General features: G+C 42.0%; 1 pseudogene; it reads right to left on the bottom strand.

Moving 5' to 3' along the window:
• Positions 1-1,955: 1,955 nt before the first annotated feature.
• Positions 1,956-27,176, bottom strand: LOC135527240 (pinopsin-like; annotated as a pseudogene).
• Positions 27,177-27,952: the final 776 nt, after the last annotated feature.

Raw genomic sequence — 27,952 nt, 5'->3', positions numbered from 1 at the left:
AGAAATAAAAACTTGTATTTTCATAATGCACATTGCTGAGCAGAGAAATGACACACAATTTGGAGTGTCCCATTACTGAACGCAGCATTGGCTACAGTTTTAAAACTACAAAAAAAACTGTCATGGCGTGAGCTTGTTTATGTGAAAACTTTAATTAAAATAATATCTGAACAATGTCATGTACTTCAACAATACTGAGACTAATATTGAAGCATATTTACACGCAGACTGGCAAGCTGTCCTGCTATACACAACTGCCCAAGCAATACATTCTACAGTATAGGCATCCGACCGTAAGTTACTTCAGAGGGCAGTGTGTACGGTCCAGTACATCACTGGGGCCAAGCTTCCTGCCATCCAGGACCTCTATACTAGGTGGTTTCAAATGGCCACCGGGACTATTTACATTGATCCCCCCCCCCCCTGTTGTTTTTACACTGCTGCTACTCGCTGTTTATTATCTACGCATAGTCACTTTACCCCTTCCTACATGTACAAATTACGTCAACTAACCTGTAACCCCACACATTGACACGGTACCACCTTTATATAGCCTCATTATTGTTATTTTATTGTTACTTTATTACATTTTTTATTTTGTAAATCTTTTCTTAACAATACAGTTCAAGAAATAAAGTTAAGGGCTTGTAAAGTAAGCATTTCACGGTATGGGCTACACCTGTTGTATTCGGTGAATGTGACAAATACATTTGGATTTTATTTGATTTTGAGAGTTATAACAAAAACAAAAAAACACTTAACATCTCAGTAATATGACGTAGGGCTTCCTCTAGTGGTGTAAGTACTAATCTCTCTGGTGGCATGCCACTCTTATGTGACGGCCTCATTCTAAATTGAAATCCATGTGCTGGCATTAAAAGCAAAAGATGAGTCTGACATAAGGCTAGGTTGAGGATGAAGATACAAGGCTAGAGCTACATTTATGGTTCAAGTTCAAGTTAGGTTGACATTAAGGTAAGAGCTAGAGCTGGCAAAGCCACCACTGGCAAAGCCTCACAGTTCAATTTACCCAGAGTGTCATGTAATTCCAACGGGATTCTGGGTAGAACAGTCCCAGTGGTGCCCTCAGTTCAAGTGAACATGAGCCTGTATACTGTACAGTATTCACACCCCTTGACTTTGTACACATTTTGTTGTGTTAAAACGTGGGATTAAAATGGATTTGTCATTTTTTGTCAACCATCTACACAAAATACTCTAATGTCAAAGTGAAAGAACACTTCAACATTTGGAGAAAAAAAGAGAGCAAAAAACACTATCTTGATTAGGAGAAGTAATTCAAACCCCTGAGTCAATACATGTTTGAATCACCTTTGGTAGCGATTACGGCTGTGAGCCTTTTTGACAGAACATTCAGGTAGCCTAAGGCGTCTAGCTGAACGAGTGTGCTCATATTCTCCTTTAAAAAGACCTTTGCTTGAAATAACAGGAAAAAGCAGCAATTAGTATACGCTTCCTCAAAATAGTCTGAATTAATCTAAAATTTGTATGTTTTTGCCGAGGAGATCTTAGTTGCACAATTCATCTAACTAAGATGCTTGGTGCAGTATTGCTCAATGAAAACATCTGCATGAAAACGAGTCGTCTATCGTTGAATGACAAAGACTTTATTGAAGAATCCCTTCTGTTGACCAATCACCGACGATGTGGCATAGACTTCGACTCCGAACTTCGGCTTGCCTCTGCCTTGTAGAATCCAAGGCAGAGTTCCCTAGATGGCTGGGGACACAACTGAAGGGTCGCGACCAGTTGCTCTTGGTTAAGGGCTTAAGACTGGGTTGACTTTGCTCACAAAGGAATTCAAAGGTTTCACAGGAGAATGCAGGTGGCTATCTTTTCTCTGAGCCTCTCTCACCTCAAGAGTGTGGTTCCCCCAGCCCAGTAAGGGAGGTTCTCAAGGGGTGTAGTGGACCACCGGAGACATGGTGCGCCGTTCACTCCGCAGGCCACACAGGGGGCATTGCTGGGGCTCCTGTAGCTCTCGGTGTGTGGGGAGCAAAGAGAGGGCTGTTTTTGGGCCAGAGAGGGGCATGAAAGGGGTTTACCGGGGGTAGCGTTCCTCTCTGCTGGGTGTTAAAGCCGTACACAGACTGGGGCTCCCCTCTGCATCTCACAAAAGCCACGAAGCATCTGTAAAACTGACACACACACACACACACACGAGTCACTTTGAGTATAAATCTCACTCTCACACACTGAGGCGATAGCATTTGACACATTGAGTAAGATGGCATCGGACAGATATGGCAGCTCTGCTTCTAGCTCCTAAGCAACTGTGTTAGTTCTTACATTATTACCCTAGAATTTTTGTTGGGTGTTTTTACATACAGCCAGAAATAACTTTTGTATATCAGAGCGGCGGTAACTCACCAGCATTACGACCAGGAATACGACTTTCCCAAATTGGATCCTTTGTTTGTACTCCCCAAGGCAATTTAACTTATTCCAGAGGCTGCTCCAAAACACCGCCAGTGGAGAAGAGGGATTCGGAGTGGACTTCCAGTCAGACTCCAGAGGCGTGCACACCATCCACCTCTTCAGAGTATATTACTAATATTCAGTCTCTGGATAATAAAAGTAGACAAGCTCAGGTTGAGGATCTCCTTCCAGAGAGACATCGGGGATTGTAACATACGCTGATTCACAGAAACATGGCTCTCTCGGGATATACTGTCCCCTTCCATTCAGTCATCTGGGTTCTTAGTACATCGCATCAGACGGGAATAAAAAATTTAAAGAACTCTCCCGGGAAGAAGAAAGGCAGGGGTGTATGTTTCATGATTAACCCTCCCTTCTGCAAATCTGATCACGACTCCATTTTGCTCCTCCCATCCAATAGGCAGACACTCAAACTGGAAGTAACCATGCTAAGGTCTATTTAACGCTGGTTCCACCAATCGTAATCCGTGCTTCAAGACTGTTTTGATCACGCGGGCTGGGATATGTTCAAAACTGAAAGCGCAAACCGTCGCATTTCATCATGGCAAGGTGACTGGGAATATGGCTGAATACAAACAGTGTAGTTATTCCCTCAGTAAGGCAATCAAACAGGCAAAACATCAGTATAGAGACAGTGGAGTCGCAATTCAACAGCTCAGACACAAGACGTATGTGGCAGGGTCTACAGACAATCACGGACTACAAAGGGTACACCTGCCACATTGCCGACACCGACGTCTTGCTTCCGGACAAGCGAAACACCGTCGCCCACTTTGAGGATAACACAGGGCCACCGACGTGGCCGTCTCCCAAGGACTGTGGGTTCTCCTTCTCCGTGGCTGAAGTGAGTAAGACATTTAAGCGTGTTAACCCTCGGAAGGCTGCCGGCCAATACGTCATCCCTAGACGCGTCCTCAGAGCATGAGCAGACCAGCTGGCTGGAGTGTTTACGGACATGTTCAATCTCTCCCTATCCCAGTCTGCTGTCCCCACTTGCTTCAAGATGTCCACCATTGCTTTCTTGGGTACAGGAACAAAGTTAACTGAACTAAATGACTATCGCCCGCGGCACTCACTTCTGTCATCATGAAGTGCTTTGAGAGGCTAGTTAAGGTTTATATCACCTCTACCTTACCTGACACCCTAGACCCACTTCAATTTGCTTATTGCCCAATAGGTCCACAGACGATGCAATCGCCATTGCACTACACACCGTCCTATCCCATCTGGACAAGAGGAATAACTATGTAAGAATGCTGTTCATTGACTATAGCTCAGCATTCAAAATCATAGAGCTCTCCAAGCTCATAATTAAGCTCGGGGTCCTGGGTCTGAACCCTTTTTTATTTTACTAGGTAAGTCAATTAAGAACAAATTCTTATTTTCAATGACGGCCTAGGAACAGTGGGTTAACTTCCTGTTCAGGGGCAGAACGACAGATTTTGTACCTTGTCAGCTCGGGGATTTGAACTTGCAACCTTTAGGTTACTAGTCCAATGCTCTAACCACTAGGCAACCCTGCCCTGTGCAACTGGGTCCTGGACATCCAGATGGGCCGCCCCCCTGGGTGGTGAAGTTAGGAAACAACACCTCCACTTTGCTGATCCTCGACACAGGGGCCCCATAAGGGTGTGTGCTCAGCCCCCTCCTATGCTCCCTGTTCTCCCATGACAGCGTGGCCAATCATCAAGTTTGCTGACGACACAACAGTGGTAGGCCTGATTATCAACAATTACAAGATAGCTTACAGGGAGGAGGTGAGGGCCCTGGGAGAGTGGTGCCAGGAAAATAACCTCTCATTCAATGTCAACAAAACAAAGGAGCTGATCGTGGACTTCAGGGAAATAGCAGAGGGAGCACGCCCCTATCCACATCGAAAGAACTGCAGTGGAGAAGGTGGAAAGCTTCAAGTTCCTTGGCATACGCATCACTGACCATCTGAAATGGTCCACTCACACACAGTGTGGTGAAGAAGGCACAACAGCTTGGCCCCCAAAAACCCTCAAACTTTTACAGATGTGCAATTGAGAGCATCCTGTCGGGCAGTATCACCGCCTGTTAGGGCAATTGCACTGCTCGCAACTGCAAGGTGGTCCAATCTACCAAACGCATCCCCGGGGGCAAACTACCTGCCCTCCAAGACACCTACAGTACCCAATGTCACAGGAAGGCCAAAAATATCATCAAGGACATCAACCACCCAAGCCATGGCCTGTTCACACCGTTATCATCCAGAAGGTGAAGTCAGTACAGTTGCATCAAAGCTGGGACAGAGAGACTGAAAAACAGCTTCTATCTTAAGGTCATTAAATAGCTATCACTAGCCAGCTTCCACCCAGTTACGCAAGCCTGCACCTTAGAGGCTGCTGCCCTATATACATAGACTTGGAATCACTGGCCACTTTAATAATGGAACACTAGTCACTAATGTTTAAATAATATTTACATACTGATTTTACTCATCTCATATGTATATATACTGTATTCTATTCTATTGCAGTCAATGCCACTCCAACATTGCTCAATCTAGTATTTATACATTTCTTAATTCCATACTTTTACTTTTAGATGTGTGTATTGTTGCGAATTATTTGTAGATACTACTGCACTGTTAGATACTACTGCGCTGTTGGAGATAGCGAAATGCTTGTGTTCCTACACCCGCAATAACAACTGCTAAATAGGTGTATTTGGCCAATAAAATTTGATTTGATCAAACTCATCCAAAGAAAGCTACCTGGTCTCAGAGCATTTCATATTATTCTGTATGTAAATCAGAGACACTCCATTTAGTATGATAGGTTTCGTGTGTTCATTTGTGGATGTCCATCATACATTTCGTATGTTATGAATTACAATTCGTATTATATGTTAAGAATTTGCTAAATGTGCAATATGTTACGAATTTAAAAAAACATTATGAATTCCAATTTGTTGTGGATAACATTAGCTAGGTGGCTAATGTTAGCTAGACTAGGGGTTTGGGTTAAGGTTAGGAGTTAGGTTAAGGTTAGAGTTAGCTAACATGCTAAGTACTTGCAAAGTAGCTAAAACATAGTAAGTAGTTAAAGTAGCTAATTAGCTAAAATGATCAAGTTTTCTGTGATGAGATTCAAACAGTAACCTTCTGTCTTATGTCACCATACCAAACATAGCATCATACTAATTTGAGTGTTCCAGATTGACATGTTATGTCTAGTCTATGAGACCAGGCTGCATAAAGAGAGCATAGAGTGACCTAGTTTGTTAGTATGTGTTCTCTATTAAAATGTTCAAAATAAGTCTTTGTAGTAGTGGAGGCTGCTGAGGGGAGGACGGCTCATAATAACGGCCGGAACGGAGCAAATGGAATGGCATTAAACACGTTTGATGTATTAGATACCATTCCACTAACTCTGGTCCAACCACTATCACAAGTTTGTCCTCCCCAATTAAGGTGCCACCAACCTCCTGTGGTGTGTTGATACTTGACACCTCTTCTTGGTTCAAGTGCCCCGAGAGAGGACAGATGGGATGTAACTAAGTATGTCAGCCGGCCTGTTCTTACTCTAAGTGTCATAGGTAGTATCTATGAGGCAGAGGGCGATGAGAGGTGCAAAGTAATTACTGGGAGTCTGTGTCCTCACAATACTGTGTCCCCACAATGACAGGAGTTAGGGTGTCACTGTCAGTAGTCCTTGTGGGGATGTTAGCAGTGTCCCTTCACCCAGTCCCTCTCTGCTCCTCACTGACAGGTGGGCTGTCACAAGCACTTGAACCCCCATTTATTAATTTTATCAACTGAGCTCTCATAACAAAATACATGATTAGCCTGTCAAGCTAAAGTAATCATGTCCATGAACGTGAAATAGAGTATTTAGCAAAAACATCATGTCAACATGTTAGGATATACCTCTGAAATGAAAACCTCACTGATATTCTTAGTATGGACTCTGGGGGCTGAGTGTGACTGTCTTTCTGTCCTCACATGCCAGGCTTGAAAAATTAAAGGAGAGCCGCACACTCTAGGAGCTCAGGTGCAATAATTTAATAACCTAATTACCAATGTTTCCACAGACAAGCTGTCCTCATCAGGGTATAATGACAAACACTGCGGGATGACTAGTTTATATAGTGTCAAAGGACACACACAGGTGTCTGTAATCATGGCCGGGTGTGGCCTGATATCATTGGTTGATTGTCAGATATAAAAAATGACATACCAAAAGCATAAATGGATAGCATACGATCATAGATACAATTTGGCTGCATAAGCCTAAAAACATTTACAACAGCAAAATCACAAGAATGGCTTCAGATCAAAGTCTACGTGAAGAACAAGAGAGCAAGGGTCTTTAAATTAAAGATCCAGGCAGCCTCTCATTTTATCAATAAATTGTCCAGGTCACCCCCTCTCATAGGGAGGGTGTTCATGTTCGATGCCGATATAACATCCATTTAAGGGAATACTTTTTCTCCCCTAATAGTGACATTTCTACTGAACATGTAGGTTTCTCACCTGCACGTACTCCGACTCCTTTTAGAAGTAGGTGTTATTTTTTACCTCCATCCAATCGCAATCACTCTATTGAGACGTATTGCAGACTCGTTGAATAATATGTTGTTCATCTCCTTAAGAACAAACAGGAGTACATATCTTTCCATCATTTACCTAAGGAATGAAAAACAAGCTTTGCTTGATTTACAATCCGATGCATCAGTCCTTACCCGTCCTGCTGATAAGGGTGGTTGGTTGTACTCATGGATAGGACAGTTTATGTAAATGAGGGTCATAGACAACTGCTTGACAACACCTTTTACAAGAACCTCAGAAGTGACCCCACTGCCCAATTTCAGAACAATATCTTTACTGTCCTACATGGGTATTTAAGTTCTGGTCAGATAGCTAAAGTCATGTTCTTTTTTGGTTATTCAACACCCTAAAATTGCTACTTTTATTCTTTGACGAAATTACACAAGAAAGTTACAAAACCTCCTGGGCGCCCCATTGTAGCGGCCCTTGATGCAGTAACGGCCCCTCTATCGACTTTTGTTGACTTTTTTTACTAGACCACTCGCAGAACAGCTCCCCTCCTTTGTGAAGGACACCAGCAGTGTGATCTCTATTACTGAATCTCTTGATCTCTCCCTGATAATACTTTGTTAGTTACTTTTGATGTCGAGTCGTTATACACAAATATTCCACATGAGGGCGGTATTGAAGCTGTTACATTTTCTTCTGCAACGTGACCCAAATGAACTAACTTCCAGTGCAGGCATTATAACGTTGTCTGAAATAGTATTCTCACACACACACACAACTACTTCATGATAATAAATAATTTCTTTATTCATACGAAAGGTACTGCTATGGGATCTCCCATGGCTCCTAAGTATGCTAATTTGTATGTGGGTTACATGGAGAAACAGTCCATTTTCCATCCTCTCAAAAATGTTTTCTTGCCTCACATCATTAATTGGAAACGGTACATTGATTATATTTTTGTTCTATGGAGGGGTGATGCAAAACAGCTCCAGGCATTTCATGCTTTTCTTAACTCTTGTTCTGAGCATCTGAGATTTACTATGCAGTCTGACACGTCAAATCAGTTTCCTGATCTTGTGTGAGGATAATGTTCTATACACTGATCTTTACAGGAAACCTACTGAGGGCTGAAAGTTGTCACCCGCATCCCTTGAAAAACAGTTTGCCCTACAGCCAATTCTGTCGAATCAAAAGACTTTGCAAAAAAACTAAATCAGATTTAGACAGAAATATGGCTGAGAAGCAAAGAAAATGCAATGTGAGGGGGTACAAAAATGGTTAAAATTGCTATTGAGAAAATTCTAAACAAAAACAAACAAAACTCTGATTTACCACCCCAAGATATCCCTGCGCAACGTCTATTTGCGCCCCTACTGGATGGAAACTACAAGTGTAATGGCTGTGCTACATGCAATGGCAATTATAAATGTAGATCCTTCAAACACCCCCAAACAGGGAAACAGATCCCAATCAAAAGGTGTTATCACGTGCTCCACTAAGGCAGTTATTTATCTTATAACTTGTCCTTGTGGTAAAAATGATGTGGGTAAAACAAAGCAAACATTAAAAGTACAAATCTCAGAGCATGACAGAACTCAATTTACCCAGTCACACTCCCTAGGAGAGGGGTGACCTGGACAATTTATTGATAAAATGAGAGGCTGCCTGGATCTTTAATTTAAAGACCCTTGCTCCCTCGGTCTTAACGTAGACTTTGATCTGAAGCCATTCTTGTGATTTTGCTGTTGTAAATGTTTGTAGGCTTATGTAGCCAAATTGTATCTATGATCGTATACTATCCATTCATGTTTTTGGTATGTTATTTTTACATCTGACAATCAACCAATGATATCAGGCCACACCTGGCCATGATTACAGACACCTGTGTGCGTTCTTTGACACTTTATAAACGAGTCACCCCGCAGTGTTTGTCATTATACCCTGATGAAGACAGCTTGTCTGTCAAAACGTTGGTTATTAAATTATTGCATCTGAGTGTGCGGCTCTCCTTTAATTTGTCAAGTGTTCTACTCCGCTAGCCAGCACCTCGCCAAAAGAGGTGTGCGTTTCTTTCGCCTCTGTATTACTCACATGCCCGGCTGTCATAAGGCTGTCTAAGCTGCATATACGTTTCTCCCCACCGCTGTAAAGGCTACACGACAGGTGAACAACACCATTGTCCCTTTGGTCTGTCCTTTAGCGCCCCCTCTCACCTGGTTGTTGAACAGCACATAGATGACATGACAGGTTTGATTACGGTGCTGCTCTTGGCCAGGACGGCGGGCACCACGCTGGCCACAGGGGTGACCAGGCCTGACCGGCCGAAGGTGGCCGCCAGGGCCATGACGCCGTAGGGCATCCAGCACAGCAGGTAGCAGGACACCATGGACAGCACCATGAGCAGGATGTGCTGCTCTCGTCTCTGGGCCGACAGCAGGTTGATTTTAGCCACCTTGGAACAGGAGGGGAGAAGAAAATTGTCTGGCAAAGCTTGGCATTGATTATACTGTTGTATTATCTTTGCTATTACCAATGTGTAGCATCCTACTTGTAATGTTGTAGTGCTGGTCATGTATGTTAAGGGTTCAAAAACAGTGGATTTTATGTAATGTATGACAGAGCCAAATGATCAGCTGTGTTGCAGTCCATTTTTTACTTATATGAAAATAAGTTTTTTCTGTGTCATGTCTTTGTGTCAAAATAGCTTGGTTCTGGCATGAGAACCAACAGTATCTTTGCGTAAGCACTGTGGTGTACTGTGGTGCTGCATGTTTTCCACCTCCCCAGAGTTGATTTCATGCTCCTTCAAGTGCGTCGTTCAGTAATGTCCACTGACGCCTGTCGCAGCACCCCGACCAATGAGCATGGCCGACTGAGGATATCAGCCAATCAGAAGGAATAACAGGATGTCAGCGCCACAAACCTCTTATGCTCAACAGCGGAGACTCCCCGGAGGAGGAAGGGAAGGACCATTTCCGTCAGTAAATTTCATGATTTTAAAAATGTAAATAGTGAAAAAAACTACACTAAATATATTCACGTCACCAAATAATTTATTAAAACACACTGTGTTGCAATGAAGGTCTACAGTAGGGTTGACTATTTTACCAGTATTCTATGTGTTCCCTCCTAAGAATAAATAACTTTTCTCCCAGGTAACCCGGTATTTCACACGAAAACCGGACTTGTCATTCAAAAGCAGTATAAAGCATATAAATAGGCCTATGTCTGGATTTGATTAGAGCTTTGATCGAAAATTGACACCTGATGCTACCTGAGCCTGATGAGTCATACATCAATGGAGCGGCAGGAAGCCTAGTGGTTAGAGGGTTGGGAAAGTATCCGAAAGGGGTAGGCTGTCATTGTAAACAAGAATTTGTTCTTAACTGACTTGCCTAGTTAAATAAAGGTTAAATAAATTAAATACCTTTAATGAGCCCTAAAAATCCCAAATGACTGTGCTGTTATCCAATACACATACAGTAACAGTCAAAAGTTTGGACACACCTACTCATTCAAGGGTTTTTCTTTATTTGACTATTTTCTACATCAAAACTATGAAATAACACATATTGAATCATGTAGTAACCAAACAAAAAGTGTTAAACAAATGAAAATATATTTTAGATTCTTCAAAGTAGCCACCCTTTGCCTTCATGACAGCTTTGCATGCCCTTGGCATTCTCTCAACCAGCTTCACCTGGAATGCTTTTCCAACAATCTTGAAGGAGTTCCCATATGATGATCACTTGTCTGCTTTTCCTTCCAACTCATCCCAAACCATCTCATTTGGGTTGAGGTCACTCTCCTTCTTGGTCAAATAGCCCTTACACAGCCTGGAGGTGTGTTTTGGGTCATTGTCCTGTTGAAAACCAGATGATAGTCCCACTAAGCGTAAACCAGATCGGATGGCGTATCACTGCAGAATGCTGTGGTAGCCATGCTGGTATTAAGGTGTGCCTTGTATTTGAAATCACTGACAGTGTCACCAGCAAAGCACCCCCAAACCATCACAACCTCCTCCTCCATGCATCACGGTGGGAACCACACATGCAGAGATCATCCGTTCACCTACTCTGCATCTCACAAAGACACGGCGGTTGGAATTTAAAAAAAACTCTAATTTGAACTCATCAGACCAAAGGACAGGTTTCCACGGGTCTAGTGTCCGTTGCTCGTGTTTCTTGGCCCAAGCAAGTCTCCTCTTCTTATTGCTGTCTTTTAGACATTTTTTATTGTTGCAGAAACTTGACTATGTATGCCTGATTCACTCATTCTCCTCTGAACAGTTGATGTTGAGATGTGTCTGTTACTTGAACTTTGTGAACCATTTATTTGGGCTGCAATTTCTGAGGTTGGTAACTCTGCAGCTAAGGTAACTCTGGGTCTTCCTTTTCTGTGGCGGTCCTCATGAGAGCCAGTTACATCATAGTGCTTAATGGTTTTTGTGACTGCACTTGAAGAAACATTCAAAGTTCTTGAAATTTTCCACATTGACTGACCGTCATGTCTTAAAGTAATGATGGACTGTCATATCAGCATTCCAGGAGACAACCCCATGAAGCTGGTTGAGAGAATGCCAAGAGTGTGCAAAGCTGTCATCAAGGCGTAGCTACTTTGAAGAATCTCAAATATATAAAATAGATTTTGATTTGTTTAACACTTTTGTTACTACATGATGCAATATGTGTTATTTCATAGTTGACATCTTCACTATTATTCCACAATGTAGAAAATAGTAAAAATAAAGAAAAACCCTTGAATAAGTCGGTGTGTCCAAACTTTTGACTGTGTCGTAATGTGAATATCGTTAAATGTGAAGACTCTTATTTTATCAAATCAATTCTATTTGTAATTATTACATAGTTATTGGTTACTAACACAAAGCATTGATAAGTCCCTAGTGGACTAAACCGGTATGACGGCTTGGTAGACAATGGAAAGGGGTGGGGACAGATAAAAAGCGGAAAAGACCAAATGGATTCACTACAAACAGTTGATAATTATATTAATTGAAAATATAATCCATTGCACATGAATAGCTGCTCATTCGAAAATAATTGCAATGTATATATTTACCCCCGTATGTCGTTGTTGTCTTCTCTTTTGGAATCGCCGGTCCGTCTGTCGGAGAGTCAGTTCATCAGAAAGTCTCTGGTTAACTTCCCCAGATGTTACAATGTCTTTCGTAGTTGTTGCTTTCTCAGCGGCTCTGGATAGTTTCTGTTGTAATGGATACGTCAGGTGTACAGATGGTCGTTACATGGAATAGATGTTTCCGCGGTTGTTGGTATTCTCGTACTAGACTTACATCATTTCCAGCTGCAGACTAGTAATTCTACGTCTTGGACTTGCTTTTATTCTGTAGTGATCGATAGTCTCAGAGTTGAACCATTTCCATCCGTGTAGCCAACACTACATGCTGTCTGGTCTCCTTGGCCTATAGAGTTATAGTTCTTAACCATTTCAACATGTAGCGTTAGCTCCATATTTTCTGGTCTAATGTACATTTAGTCAGGAGTGGGTTCTATACACGTCTGAGAAAAGGGGGGGTCCATGACGCCAAATATGCTCACATGGGAGTGGCCACTGATTTGGTTAACTTTATATGAAAACCCATATTTTCTCATTTTGAAGCTTAACATCACATTAAATCTTTTCACAAATAGTTTAATCACATACGTTTCACAATATTTAGATGTAAACCCCATAATGAAGAAGTGTACACAACCAAAGATACAGTAATGAGTGTTTCCTGTCCTTCATGAGATCACCAAATGAAACACACTCGACATGACTGTCCCTTAAGTGTCCACGGACCATTTCCACATTCACAAAAATAGAAATACTGTTTTATTCTCCCATTTTAGGGATTAGGAGTTTTGGCAAGAGAAGCTCTGTCTCCATAGACTCTCTCCCGCAACACTGCATGGCAGTTTCTTCCAAGTATTTATGACCGTTGTAAAACCTGATGTGGGAGAGAGAGAGAAAGAGAGAGGGGGGAGCCACGATATACACCCAAAAAAGGCCACGTCGTGACAGTCCCCCTCTGGTGGGTTCAATCTTGTGATTATCCTGCATGTTGTAAACCAACATAAAAAATTTACGACCACGTGAGGTCCTGGTTGTGGATCATCGTTGCAGTCCCCCTCTGGTGGTTGACCTTGGTAGGCTCTCTGAAAGCGGAGCAGTCCACCACAAGGATGGGCAGATGATGTCCAGTTGGTGATTGCCGTTGTGGTCCATCTTTGGTGGTCGACCTGGGTAGGATTTTTGCAAATGGAACGGGCCGCCACAAGGATTGGCAGCAGATGTCCGGATTGGGATCGCCATTCCGTACCCATCGTCTGGTCATCCAGACAGGAAGATCTGGGCAGTAACTTAGGCAGATGTTAACAACGCACACACACACACTCAAAATATATAATTACATTTCTTCCCATTGAGCGGCATTGTGGCACTAACTGATGGTTGTATGGGGACTTTGTTTAAGGCTCTATCACTTCCTAAGTGTCAAAGGACTTGAAAGGAAAAGGAATGAAAGCATAAACAAATGATATACAAAATCTAATTATCAAACCATCTAATTGGACTGTATTCTACGTAGGTTCATTTTGCCGACCATGAACGCATCATGGCATTGTCTAATGTCATATCTAGGGCGTTCCTAATTTGTGGTGTTGCTTAGGGCGCTATCCTAAGTTGATAACTACATGATAAGTCTACAGCTGCAAGGCACCAGATTCAGGCAGTCTACAGGGATGACCTATGGACCTCTGGAGAAACTGGTGAGTACTGCAGCTGTAGAGATAAAGGCCTCAAAGTAAATTTTCAACTTTACTAAGCCTGGTATTTTGCTCGGACGCTTAAGTGATCCAAGTATAAATCCTTATTACATGTGCCGTTGTACGTGTGTGTTTGTGCTTACACAAGCGCACATACCAAGTATCCGGGTAGGCTGTGAAGCTTCAAAGTTAACTACCCACACTGAAAGGAGGGAAAGGGCTACCTAAGTATGATTCCCAATCAGAGACAACGATAGACAGCTGTCCCTGATTGAGAACCATACCTGGCCAAAACATAGAAACATAGAAAACAAAACATAGAATGCCCACCCCACATCACGCCCTGACCTAACCAAATAGAGAACTAAAACGGCTCTCTAAGGTCAGGGCATGACAGTATCCCCCCCTCCCCCAAAGGTGCGGACTCCGATCGCAAAACCTGAACCTATAGGGGAGGGTCTGGGTGGGCATCTATCTGCGGTGGCGGCTCTGGTGCGGGACGTAGACCCCGCTCCACCTCTGGCTCACCCCCCTTTGGTGGCACCTCTGGTGTGGGGACCCGGACTAGGCACCTTCTTCGCAGGGGACCCAGACTGGGCACCCTCGTCGCAGGGCCCGGACTGGGCACCCTCGTTGGGGGCCCCAGACTGGAGGCTGTCGCTGGTGGCTCCGGACTGGAGGCCATGGCTGGAGGCTTCTTGCCATGACTCCTCACTGGGCTGGAGAGACACACAGGAGTCCTGGCTCTGGGAGCAGGCACAGGACTCACCAGGCTGGGAAGACATACAGGAGGCATACAGAACCAAACCCGGCAAAAACATAGAAAACTAAACATAGAATGCCCACCCCACATCCCACATCCCACCCTGACCTAACCAAATAGAGAAATAAAACGTCTCTAAGGTCAGGGCATGACAAGAATATGTCTGATGTCATCAGATAATTTCCAGGTCAATGCCTGGAGGTCAGTAAGAATTGATGTCGACCTCAAGACCTATGTTAAGGGAACCTGTAGTAGTTTTACGACACGTCAATGTGTCTTACACCATTGTAGTGGTGATAGGTATGAAGGAGTCTATTTCATAGCTACAGTTGAAGTCGGAAGTTTACATACACCTTAGTCAAATACATTTAAACTCAGTTTATCATTCTTGACATTTAATCCTCGTAAGAATTCCCTGTCTTAGGTCAGTTAGGATCACCACTTTATTTTAAGAATGTGAAATGTAAGCATAATAGTAGAGAGAATGATTTATTCAGCTTTTATTTCTTTCATCACATTCCCAGTGGGTCAGAAGTTTACATACACTCAATTAGTATTCGGTAGCATTGGCTTTAAATTGTTTAACTTGGGTCAAATGTTCCGGGTAGCCTTCCACAAGCTTCCCACAATAAGTTGGGTGAATTTTGGCCCATTCCTCAAGACAGAGATGATGAGTCAGGTTTGTAGGCCTCCTTGCTCACACACGCTTTTTCAGTTCTGTCCAGAAATGTTCTATTAGGATGTGGTCAGTGTATTGTGATGGCCACTCCAATACCTTGACTTTGATGTCCTTAAGCTTGGGGTCATTGTCCATTTGGAAGACCCATTTGCGACCAAGCTTTAACTTCCTGACTGATGTCTTGAGATGTTTCTACAATATAACCACATCAATTTCCTACCTCATGATGCCATCTATTTTGTGAAGTGCACCAGTCCCTCCTGCAGCAAAGCACCCCCAAAACATAATGCTGCCACCCCCGTGCTTCACAGTTGAGATGGTGTTCTTCGGCTTGCAGGCCTCCCCCTTTTTCCTCCAAACATAACGATGGTCATCATGGCCAAACAGTTATATTTTTGCTTCATCAGACCAGAGCACATTTCTCCAAAAAGTACAATCTTTGTCCCCATGTGCAGTTGCAAACCATAGTCTGGCTTTTTTATGGCGGTTTTGGAGCAGTTGCTTCTTCCTTGCCGAGTGGCCTTTCAGGTTATGTCGATATAGGACTCGTTTTACTGTGGATATAGATACTTTTGTACCTGTTTCCTCCAGCATCTTCACAAGGTCCTTGCTGTTGTTCTGGAATTGATTTGCACTTTTCGCACCAAAGTACGTTTATCTCTAGGAGACAGAATGCGTCTCCTTCCTGAGCGGTATGACGGCTGCCTGGCCCCATGGTGTTTATACTGGCATACTATTATTTGTACAGATGAACGTGGTACCTTCAGGCATTTGGAAAATGCTCCCAAGGATGACCCAGACTTGTGGAGGTCTACAATTTCTTCTGAGGTCTTGGCTGATTTCTTTTGATTTTCTCACGATGTCAAACAAAGAGGCACTGAGTTTGAAGGTAGGCCTTGAAATACATCCACAGGTACACCTCCAATTGACTCAAATGAGGTCAATTAGCTTCTAAAGCCAAGACATAATATTCTGGAAATTCCCAAGCTGTTTAAAGGCACAGTCCACTTAGTGTACATGCATGTAAACTTCTGACCCACTGGAATTGTGATACAAGTGAAATAATCTGTCTGTATACAATTGTTGGAAAAATGACTTGTGTCATGCACAAAGTAGATGTCCTAACCGACTTGCCAAAACTATAGTTTGTTAACAAAAAATTGAGGAGTGGTTGAAAAACGAGTTTGAGTGACTCATAAGTGTATGTAAACTTCCGACTTCAACTGTATGTCATCCACAGAGGAGTTACCCTCAAGACGGAAGAAAGCACTGAACCAGTCATACGCAGTGTGATTATGGTTCATGACTTCTAATAACTTTCCTCCTGAATGAAGGGTTCTATTTATTAGTGGCGTGTGTGTTGAGCATCAGAAGAGTGTTCTAGAGATTCCCTTACAAGTGTTGCAATCTGAGTGAACGGAGTAGCGCACAGCGTTGTATGAGATCTTCAGTTTCTTGGCAATTTCTCGCATGGAATAGCCTTCATTTCTCAGAACAAGAATAGACTGACGAATTTCAGAAGAAACTTTGTTTCTGGCCATTTTAACTCTGTAATGCTGATGCTCCAGTTACTCAACTCGTCTAAAGAAGGCCAGTTTTATTGCTTCTTTAAATCAGGACAACAATTTTCAGCTCTGCTAACATAATTGCCAAAGTGTTTTCTAATGATCAATGAGCCTTTTAAAATGATAAACTTGGATTAGCTAACACAACGTGCCATTGGAACACAGGAGTGGTGGTTTCTGATAATGGGCCTCTGGATGCCTATTTAGATATTCTATAAAAGAAATCTGCCGTTTTCAGCTACAATAGTCATTTACAAAATTAATAATGTCTATGTATTTCTGATTCATTTGATGTTATTTTAAATGTGATTTTCTTTTAAAAACAAAGACAATTCTAAGTGACCCCAAACTTTTGAAGTAGTGTACGTTTGACAATTTAACTTATTAAATTGAATGAGACGATTATATCCAATCAATTAAGATTGTCTGGATCATCATAACTGTAACCAGTAGTTCAAATGTTAAGGTACATTCACCACTATGGTCACTTATCCCTAAGGCCGAAGCCACATGGGATTCCCGCGAAGGCGGGACTTCCTTCAGTACTGGGAAGTACTGAATGAGCTTTGCAAAAACAAATTTGACTGATTAATCAATGTTAATGATAAATCAAACCTGTATAGGCTATTTGGGAATTCAACTTTAACTAACCTGACAGCGTTGCTGTATCAAGGTTCATGTGGAAAATTGTCTCATTTGCAGAAACCAATCAATTTGGAAATTATTTAAAATGTCAATTTGAAAAAGGTAAGTCTGGCAATTTTACTCATTAGTTAAATTGAAAGAGACAACTATACCCCATCCGTTGAGATTGGCTGGATAACATTAGTAACCACTTGATATAAACGTGATACACACTGGGTGTCACAAATGATGATTTAAAATAAAATAAAAAATCCTGCCGATTCTTCACCCCCAGGGGTCACTGAACGCAGAAAGCTGAAATCAAATGGAAGTACAAAGGGCGGGACTTAAGTTGCTTAAGACGGAGGAATTTCAACGTGACACAGGAAAAACGAAATGGCTACTTTGCCTTTGTTAGCTGTAGCATCTCGTGCAAGCTAATCCTACTTTGTACACTTTCAAGCATAACATAGAATCCCTTTAAAGATGGGAATGGTTTAACTGGAACACGTGGTAAACAAAGAAATACACAGAGTCTCCTCACGCTACTGAGACCGTGAGGGACAGAGAATTATCGCTTTGTCAAGCTAATACCTCCTCCTCCTCGGCTGCCTCTGTGTCCTCGCTCGAGAAATTAATAATGACCGAGTCTACCCGGTTCTGAAACGCGGGAGACAGAAATAGCACATTTGGCCCAACGCGTCAATTTCTATAATTTCTATAATTAGCTGGATTGTTATCCAAATACTAGAAATTTTATCACTAACTTTACCAACTCATAAGACACCCTGATGTCATCAGATACGCGACACCAGGACAACTTATATGGGTAAACACACACAACCAATAATTCCTGTCTACAACTCCCCTGCTGTATAGCATAATCTGGGTGTATAATGCAATCTGCTTTTGAAATTTATACAGGCTTAATCAAAATAAATGCTTCATTCTATCTTAGATTCCTCACACGGCGCACTATATGTCGTAACGTGACTATCATTAAATGTAGAGACTTATTTTAATTACACAGAATTGATTTGATAAACTAAATCATCTAAACTTTAATCAACTTGGAAGTCGGGGCACCACGGGAAAATATTTACTGTCATTAGTTAGTTATTTCCTGAATCGACTCTTCAGATATTTTCATATCTTATCAAAACAGTCGCTTATTAATAAATTGTACCCCATCAGTTCTCATTACTCAACGTCGCAAACCCTTGGGTATCTGCACAAAACCTAGCCTCCACAATGAATCAGCGATATACACATTGGCTTAATTATTTGACCCACCTCTTTCCATTGTCTACCAAGCCGTCATACTGGTTTAGCCCACTAGGGACTATTCAATGCATTGTGTTAGTAACCAATAACTATATTGTTTGTTTATGTATTTCTGTGATTTGATTAGTTAGTTAGTAAATAATTAATTAAGCCAATTTGTATATCGCTGATTCATTATGGAGGCTAGGGTTTGTGCAGAGCATGAACTGACATGTTGTCCACCCAATCAAAGGATCAGAGAATGAATCTAGGACTGGAGGCATAAGGTACAACTAGCTATCACTGCAGTGCATAAAATGTGTAGAGTAGTTTACTCAAAGAGAGAAAGACAATAGTTGAACAGTTTTGAACAAATTAATTTCTTCAAAAACGAAAGTGAAGCGAGAGAGCAATATTTCATTGTATATTTTCTTTCACTTTAACTTAGCTAGTGTCAAATGTAGTTTAGCCTACTCAAACAGACAGGTATGCTATGTTAGCTAGCTGGCTATCTAACACTGGAACTCTAAGGTAAGCTTTTGGTTTTATTAATTTATTGCCACCGAGGCCCTCCGGTGTACCTGCTAAACTGATTGCTGCTGACTACACTGTACTGAGTGATTGTAGCGGCTTTACTAACGTGTTAGTTCTAGTAGCTATGTTGACTATGACATGACAACAATGTAGGCTGTGTGTAGCGGTCATGATATGAAGGTTTAGCTTGGAAAGGTAGATAGAGGCGAGAAGGAATTATATGTACAATGAGCTGTTTGAATGGGGCTGCTATGAAAGTGAACTGTTTGCGTGTGATCATTGGGATATTCATTGCACAGATTCTGTTGAAAACCTTTTCTTAAACGGAAGCAAATGGAATGAAACGGGGATACCTGAATTTGTCCAATAGAAACTTGTTTGCAACTGTTGGACTAATGATTACACCATAAATCAGCTAGATGCAGGCAAGAGTGTGCAAGGTGGTATTGAAGGTGTCACTGTCTGTTACCTTGATTACTGAAAACTCTCAACCTGTGCACCTACCTTGTAAACCTTCGTTCATAGGCTAGGTTGTAGCAACCTCATGATGGGCACAGGGAAAATGTGAGTATCATGTAGTAGCCTAAACCTATCAATATTACATTGAGCTGGATGAATGGAATATGAATGACAGTCATCCAATATGCTGTAATAGAAATAAGGCCATGTTCATAAAAAAAGTAATCATCCTCCCTCATCTTAAACGGCAACTACCACCACTGATGATCAATTAGACACAGCCCTGTTGCCAGACGAGTAGGCCATAACCTCTGTTACATATGCAATCTTCTTGAACATGTAATAGGAATTCTACTGTTGCCAAGATATCACAAAGGATATTTCCGGTGTATTGCCTGGATTTCTCTATTCCAGACCCACAAAGGAAGCAGGCACTTCTATCTTGGAGGCTCAGACTGTTCTTTTCAGGAAATTGATAAAAAGGTACATTTGTGACACCTGGAGATTTGGCCATGCATTGGAGTAACACATTAGGATGCCGTCGTATCGACATTTATTCTGAGGCACAGTTATGGCATGATAAATCTCACAGTAATGTGAGACCATGGGAGAGGCTTTTATGACCAAAAGTGTGCCTGGAATTAAGATGTGCAGTGAGGCCCAACCATAAAATATACCACCCTGGATCCATACTGATTATCTTCATATGAATGTAATTTCTCTGTGTGATGTGTCACTGCATGGTGAATTGTAATTCACCTCTCAGATGACAGTACTACTCCACAAGCTGGCGCTTGGTTTCTAAGAAAAGCCTGGGGGGGGGGGGCTTCAGAAGGAAGGTGACTGGTGGATCAGCGAAGCGGAAATTCACAAGTAATCAGGTCTGACGCGCTGGTCCCCTCAGCTGAACAGGCTTCAACAAACACAGGGAAAATGAGATACCTACATAACTGGATTGTCACCAATAGTAACGGGCCTATTCCACAGCCCAAAAATGGCTCCTAGTTGATTCATTCATGGAGTAGCCCTGGCGGGTAGCATAAGGTGAGGGCATTCTGAGCAGGGCAGGCAGCCACCAATTGGAACCCATTAATTACAAATTGGTTGTGTGAGCCAGATGCCCAGGGTTTATAAAAGCCTCCCAAAGGCAAGAATGATTAACAAAAACCTAAGGAGGGTTGAACACAACCAGGTCCAGATTCCCCGAGAGCCTGCCTCCAATACTCCCCAGAGAGCCTGCCTCCATGACTCCCCAGAGAGCCTGCCTCCATCACTTAAATAGCCATGAAAACACTGGGCTACATGTTAATTGGACACTGCCCATGAGCCAATATCTAGCTGCTTCTCCTAATAGACATTAACTATTTTCCTCCATGCTATGTGTTACCATAGATCTTTATAGCATGGTCACAGCAGTGGTAAAAAATAAATTGAGGAAATGATCTAGATTGTGTTTTTGAAACATCTTGTTTGTACTGTGTAGTGCTATCTAGTTTTGGCCTCCAGTCATTAAATGAAGGAAATACTTCCTTATACATGTAATAATATCTCCCAATCATCCAGCCAGACAGATATATCCAGACAGCCTTTCTATTCCAATTACACTGTTTGTCAAAGGGATAATGGGTCCAGAAACACAAAGGCTGAGTAGGGTCCATAACTGTGTATAATGGTGAATCATGGTCTGGCTTGAACCATTATGCGGGCAGCCACAGTACGGTCTGTCACAGTACGGTCTGTCACAGTACGGTCTGTCATACGGGCATTCTACAATTACCCGTATGAACTACCAATATCATTGGTATAAAATGCTTTTCAGTTACCCAACAGTAGCTTGATTTTGACCAGGATACACTACATGACCTGCTTGTCGAACATCTCATTCCAAAATCATGGCCATTAATATGGAGTTGGTCCACCCTTTGCTACTACAACAGCCTCCACTCTTCTGGGAAGGCTTTCCAATAGATGTTGGAACATTGCTGAGAGGACTTGCTTCTATTCAGCCACAAGATCAATAGTAAGGTTGGGCACTGATGTTGGGCGATTAGGCCTGGCTCGCAGTCAGCGTTCCAATTCATCCCAAGGATTGTCGTTGGGATTGAGGTCAGGGCTCTGTGCAGGCCAGTCAAGTTCTTCCACACAGATCTCGACAAACCATCAGTATGGACCTCGCTTTGTGCACGGGGGCAAACTGTTGCCACAATGTTGGTAGCACAAAATTGTCTAGAATGTCATTGTATGCTGTAGCGTTAAGATTTCCCTTCATTGGCGCTAAGGGGCCTAGCCCGATCCATGAAAAATAGTCCAATGGCGGCGAGCTTTACACCACTCCAGCCAACGCTTGGCATTGAGCATGGTGATCTTAGGCTTGTGTGCGGCTGCTCGGCCATGGAAACCCATGATGTTGCTTCCAGAGGACGTTTGAACTCGGTAGTGAGTGTTGCAACCGAGGACAGACAATATTTCCTCACCGTACGCTTCAGCACCCGGCGGCCCCGTTTTGTGAGCTTGTGTGGCCTACCACTTTGCGGCTGAGCCGTTTCTGCTCCTAGACGTTTCCACTTCACTATAGCATCACTTACAGTTGACCAGGATAGCTCTAGCAGGGCAGAAATTTGACAAACTGACTTGTTGGAAAGGTAGCATCCTATGACGGTGCCGCGTTGAAGGTCATTGAGCACTTCAGTATGGCCATTATATTGCCAATGTTTGTCTATAGAAATTGCATGGCTCTGTGCTCAATTTTATACATCCGTCAGCAACCGATGTGGTTGAAATAGCCAAATCCACTCATTTGAAGGGGTGTCCACATACTTTTGTATATTTAGTGTATATTTCAATTCAGACTGTCTCGGCATGTCAAAATCTTTCATGTCATGTAAAGCACAGATCTAACAGGTAGAGTTACTATGTAACCAGCTGCAGAGTGCACACTTCATTGGCACCAGAGTGCACACTTCATTGGCACCAGAGTGCACACTTCATTGGCACCAGAGTGCACACTTCATTGGCACCAGAGTGCACACTTCATTGGCACCAGAGTGCACACTTCATCATAATATCATGATCTTCATCATGAGTCTCAATAAGGCACCAGACACCATGTAGCCAACCACCAATGAGTGACAGCACCACTCTAGGGTTGGAGTCCATTCAGGAAGAAAAACATGAGAATTTGAAATTCAGTTCATGAATGAATGGAAACATTTTCAATTCATACACTTCAATTCACGTCCGGTATTGACTGCTTTCAAAATGGACCTTCCCTCGTCCCACTCACTAGAGGTCGACCGATTATGATTTTTCAACGCCAATTATTGGAGGACCAGGTAATGAGGTAATGAGTGGAGAACAGGAGGCCTTCTTAAAGAAAAACTTACAGGTCTGTGAGAGCCAGAATTCTTACTGGTTGGTAGGTGATCAAATACTTATGTCATGCAATAAAATGCAAATTAATTACTTAAAAATGTGATTTTCTGGATTTTTGTTTTAGATTCCGTCTCACACAGTTTAAATGTACCTATGATAAAAAAATTACAGACCTTTACATGCTTTGTAAGTAGGAAAACCTGCAAAATCGGCAGTGTATCAAATACTTGTTCTCCCCACTGTATATATAAAAATTGACCGATTACAGCAGTACTGAATAAACACTTATTTTACTTAATATAATACATAAATAAAATCAATTTAGTCTCAAATAAATAATGAAACATGTTCAATTTGGTTTAAATAATGCAAAAACACAGTGTTGGAGAAGAAAGTAAAAGTGCAATATGTGTCATGTAAAAAAAGCTAACATTTAAGTTCCTTGCTCAGAACATGAGAGCATATGAAAGCTGGGGGTACCTTTTAACATGAGTCTTCAATATTCCCAGTTAATAAGTTTTTGGTTGTAGTTATTATAGGACTATTTCTCTCTATACCATTTGTATTTCATATACCTTTAACTATTGGATGTTCTTATAGGCACTATAGTATTGCCAGCCTAATCTCGGGAGTTGAGATTCATAAAGTCATAAACAGCGCTGTTCTTCAAGCATTGCAAAGAGCTGCTGGCAAACACAGGAAAGTGCGGTTTCAATTCATGCTTACGAGCATTCTGCTGCCTACCACCGCTCAGTTAGACTGCTCTATCAAATATCAAAATCAGACTTAATTATAATATAATAAACACACAGAAATATGAACCTTCGTTCATTTATATGGTAAAATTTGGGAACTATAATTCCGAAAACAAAACGTTTATTCTGTCAGTGAAATACGGAACCGTTCTGTATTTTATTGAACGGGTGGCAACCCTAAGTCTAAATATTGCTGTTACATTGCACAACCTTCAATGTTATGTCATAACTATGTAAAAATCTGGCAAATGAATTATGATCGTTGTTAGGAAAAATGGTCTTCACACAGTTGGCAACATGCCAAACTGCTGCATATACCCTGACTCTGCTTGCACTGAAAACAAGAGAAGTGACAATTTCCCTAATTAATATTACCTGCTAACATGAATTTCTTTTAACTAAATATGCAGGTTTAAAAATATATATATACTTGTGTATTGATTTTAAGAAAGGCATTGATGTTTATGGTTAGGTACATTGGTGCAACGATTGTGCTTTTTTTGCGAACGCGCTTTTGTTAAACCATCACCCGTTTGGCAAAGTTGAAGTAGCCTGTGATTCGATGATAAATGAACAGGCACCGCATCGATTATATGCAACGCAGGACAAGCTAGTTAAACTAGTAATATCATCAACCATGTGTAGTTAGCTAGTGATTATGTTAAGATAATTTTTTTATAAGATACGTTTAATGCTAGCTAGTAATTTACCTTGGCTCCTTGCTGCACTCGCATAACAGGTGGTCAGCCTGCCACGCAGTCTCCTCGTGGATTGCAATGTAATCGGCCATAATCGGCGTCCAAAAATGCCGATTACCGATTGTTATGAAATCTTGAAATCGGCCCTAATTAAAATCGGCCATGCCGATTAAAACGGTCGACCTCTACCACTCACTCCCCTGATGGAAACCAGTATCCCGCCGTAGGAGTAGACCATGATTATGAGGGGCAACAGCAGGCAGAAGATGAACAGGCAGACCACGTAGGAGACACTGGCCGGAGAGCGCTGGGTCCACTGGACAGAGCAGGAGGTCCCGTCCCCCTCCGGGCCATAGCTGCTCCAGCCCATGAAGGAGGGCAGGGTCCATAGCAGGGAATAGAGCCAGGAGCCCCACACACACAGCCAGGCCTTTCTGAAGTCAGACACGTCAGCCTGGGTGGAGCACTGCACCGTGGCGTAGCGCTCATAGGACAGAATGGACAGAGACACGATCCCGAGGAAAAAAGAGAGAGAGAGAGAGAGAGAGAGAGGAAAAGTGCGAGAGAAAGAGAGAAAAAGAGCGAGAGAAAGATGAGGGGGAGGTTATCAGGGTGTCATGGGGCGTCTGGTGTTGTTATAATAGATGCCAGTTATCACCGTTTTTCTTCACCAGTTTCAGAATTCAGATGCTAAGAAGAATGGGAGGTTACATAACAATCATTAGCTCTGTTTTGCCCTATTTTGGTAACATTTAGCTAAGTGTTAAAAGTAATATTTAGTAAACCCAAGAGAGAGCTGGCATGCCATGCCACACAGGACAGTAAGAAAATGTATGGTGCAGTATTATATTCCTACATGAAGTCAGACCACTGCAAGTTGGCTTTAAGTGCTGACGTGCTATACAACTCTATACTGTGTGTGTGTGTGCACGCGCATGTCTGCCTGTCTTTCTGCCTGTCTGTAAGTGTGCGATTGGGACGTGTGTGTGTTTGTCTAAAGCTGAGGGAAAAATAGGTTTATGTCTTTATCATGCTAGTCTGTCTCAGAGTACTAGCCTGACATTCTAGGAAGTGTGACTTGTAACTGAATTGACAGTGTGTCCTCTCAGGAGGTGAGAACTTGCTAAAAGTTTTCCTCCAGTGCAACAACTGAAAGGCAACGAAAGAAAAAGTTTGCCCTACTTAATTTAGTCTTCCTAAGTGCTCAGAGTACTTTGAGACTTTGTTAGTTGTGAATGGATGCCATCCTTGATTAGTGGTTGCTGGCTGTTATGAAGAATGACAGCATATAGAGCCTTCAGGAAGCAGACAGAGTAAAATATGGCATCCATTACAGAAATTGTCCAGGGCCGGTGTGATGAGCCCACTCCTCCCCTCCAGAAGTGTTTACAGGTTTGGTTGAGCTTTCTGTGGAGCCGGGGTTTGCATGTGTGTGCACTTATGTGGTGGGGGGCATATGCATGCGAGTGTGTCACTGCCCTCCTGTGTGGTTTCAAAGGGAGGGGAACAGGGAAGACGTATCGCTCCCATCGGGATAATCACTGAGCTTTAAAGATATCCAACAGCCAAATGTCACAGCATTGGACCTATAAACTGCTTTGACAATTTATGTATTTGCCAAGCTCATTAAAAAGAATAGCCATTTTTTTGTACACTTTAATCAGAAACATGAATGACACCAACATGTTTTTATTTAACCTTTATTTAACATAATGAACTGCATTTGTCAAACACTCACAGATTATAATTCAATCCATTTTGGTTATCCACTTTTGGATCCAGAGACATGCAAGGAGAGATGACAGGTGAGAATTGTACATGCATAAGATCAGCTACAATTTGTATGAGTGGCTGATCTAAAAGGGTGCTGTAGGCTGTTGTACTCTGTGTTGAATAGTCTACATGCTTTACATTTTCAAGGTCCTATGCAAAGTCACTACTTTTACTATGTCAAGCTTCCCAGTCAAGTGCACATTGAAACTTATTCACACACCGAAACGAATCAATTTTGGTATAAAGGTTGAATGCAAATGTCTCTTGCTAAAGCTTTATGCAACCGTTTTTCATTAATGTTCGACTGTTTTCGTATTCAAATGTAGGGAAATGTAAATTTTACAAGCACAGGGAGGAATAAAATACCATTAATTTATTAATTTGATTGGATATACAGGCATAAATTGATGATGAATTGTGCTCTGAGACTTTTCATAATGAGCCTGGAGGAGTTATTTAAGAATTGATCGAGCAGTAATGATCTGATGGATTTGCATGCCCTTTTGCCAGTAAAGTTGCTTAGGCTAAGAAACTACTATATGCTAAATATTTGTTATTGTCACATGGAGGTTAGCCTAAAGTGTAGGCTACATGGCTTTCGCTGCCTGTTGAAATATTTGAGAAACTCACCGAAAAGCGAATTGGCGAAGCCGTACCACTTGCAAACATGGTGTCCAATACATGGTGTCCCCTGTAGACTTGCCGCGAAACTTTGCGAAGATAAGCAGGACAAAAAGGTTGTTGAAGAATACCAGGACCAAAATGAGCCCAAGGCATACTGCCACCACCGTGTGGCCTTGCCTGCTCAGGGCGAAGGGTGTCCTGGGGAACCAAGGTGTCACGAACACTGACATTGGTGCTTAGGCTGGAAGCAGAGCTTTCGGTGCTGCTGAAATTCTGAGCTCTTATGTGGACAACCATCGGCACCCTCGGCGCACGCGGGGGTGACTTACAAAAAGAGGAGTGAACGCTCTCTCACTCATTCAAACTCGTTCACAGTGCAGAACACATGCTCACAACAGTCTCGATGACAAAGAAAGACATACAGAACCCCCATTTATTCTATCACGTTACAACCCAGCTAGCACATAACGTTCTGACAACCATAATGGTATGAAACAAGCAAGGAGCTAGCCCGAAGTCTTGCGCGCTATCTGCCCCAAAAGCATGCTCGAACGTCAGTCGATATCCGCACTTATAAACCCAGGGTCGTTACAATATGTTTCTTAGAGTTTGGTGGTTGTCCTATGGTTAATTTGCATACAACTTTCCAACAACTTCCCGGGAATGGTGCAGGATCATTACTTGGCTTTGTAACATTCTCAGCACATTTAAGAATCTTAACAAAAAAACGATATTTCTTGGCATATCATTTCTTTAACAGAACATTTCCTACAAGTTAAAACATGGTTACATTTAATTTATATCTTGGTAATGTTCTAGGAACGTTCTCCAAATGGTTTGACATTGGGAATGTCCTCAAATGGTTCAGAGAATGTTAAGAAACAACTTTATTTTGTGGGAATGTCAGTACTTCAGCATGGTTCTATTAAAATTAATATTCTCAAATTGTTCTGAGAATGTTAAGAAGACTTTCCATAAAAAACACATGAAAAGTTTAGTAACATTTAGAATAGATTCTAAAATGTTTATTTAAAAACACATTCCTTTCTCAGAATTTTATTTTATTTTTAAAT

Source organism: Oncorhynchus masou, chromosome 32, assembly GCF_036934945.1.
Source record: "Oncorhynchus masou masou isolate Uvic2021 chromosome 32, UVic_Omas_1.1, whole genome shotgun sequence".
Lineage (NCBI taxonomy): Eukaryota > Metazoa > Chordata > Actinopteri > Salmoniformes > Salmonidae > Oncorhynchus > Oncorhynchus masou.
Note: the sequence above shows the minus strand (reverse complement) of the source record. Positions and strands in the feature narration are given on the sequence as shown.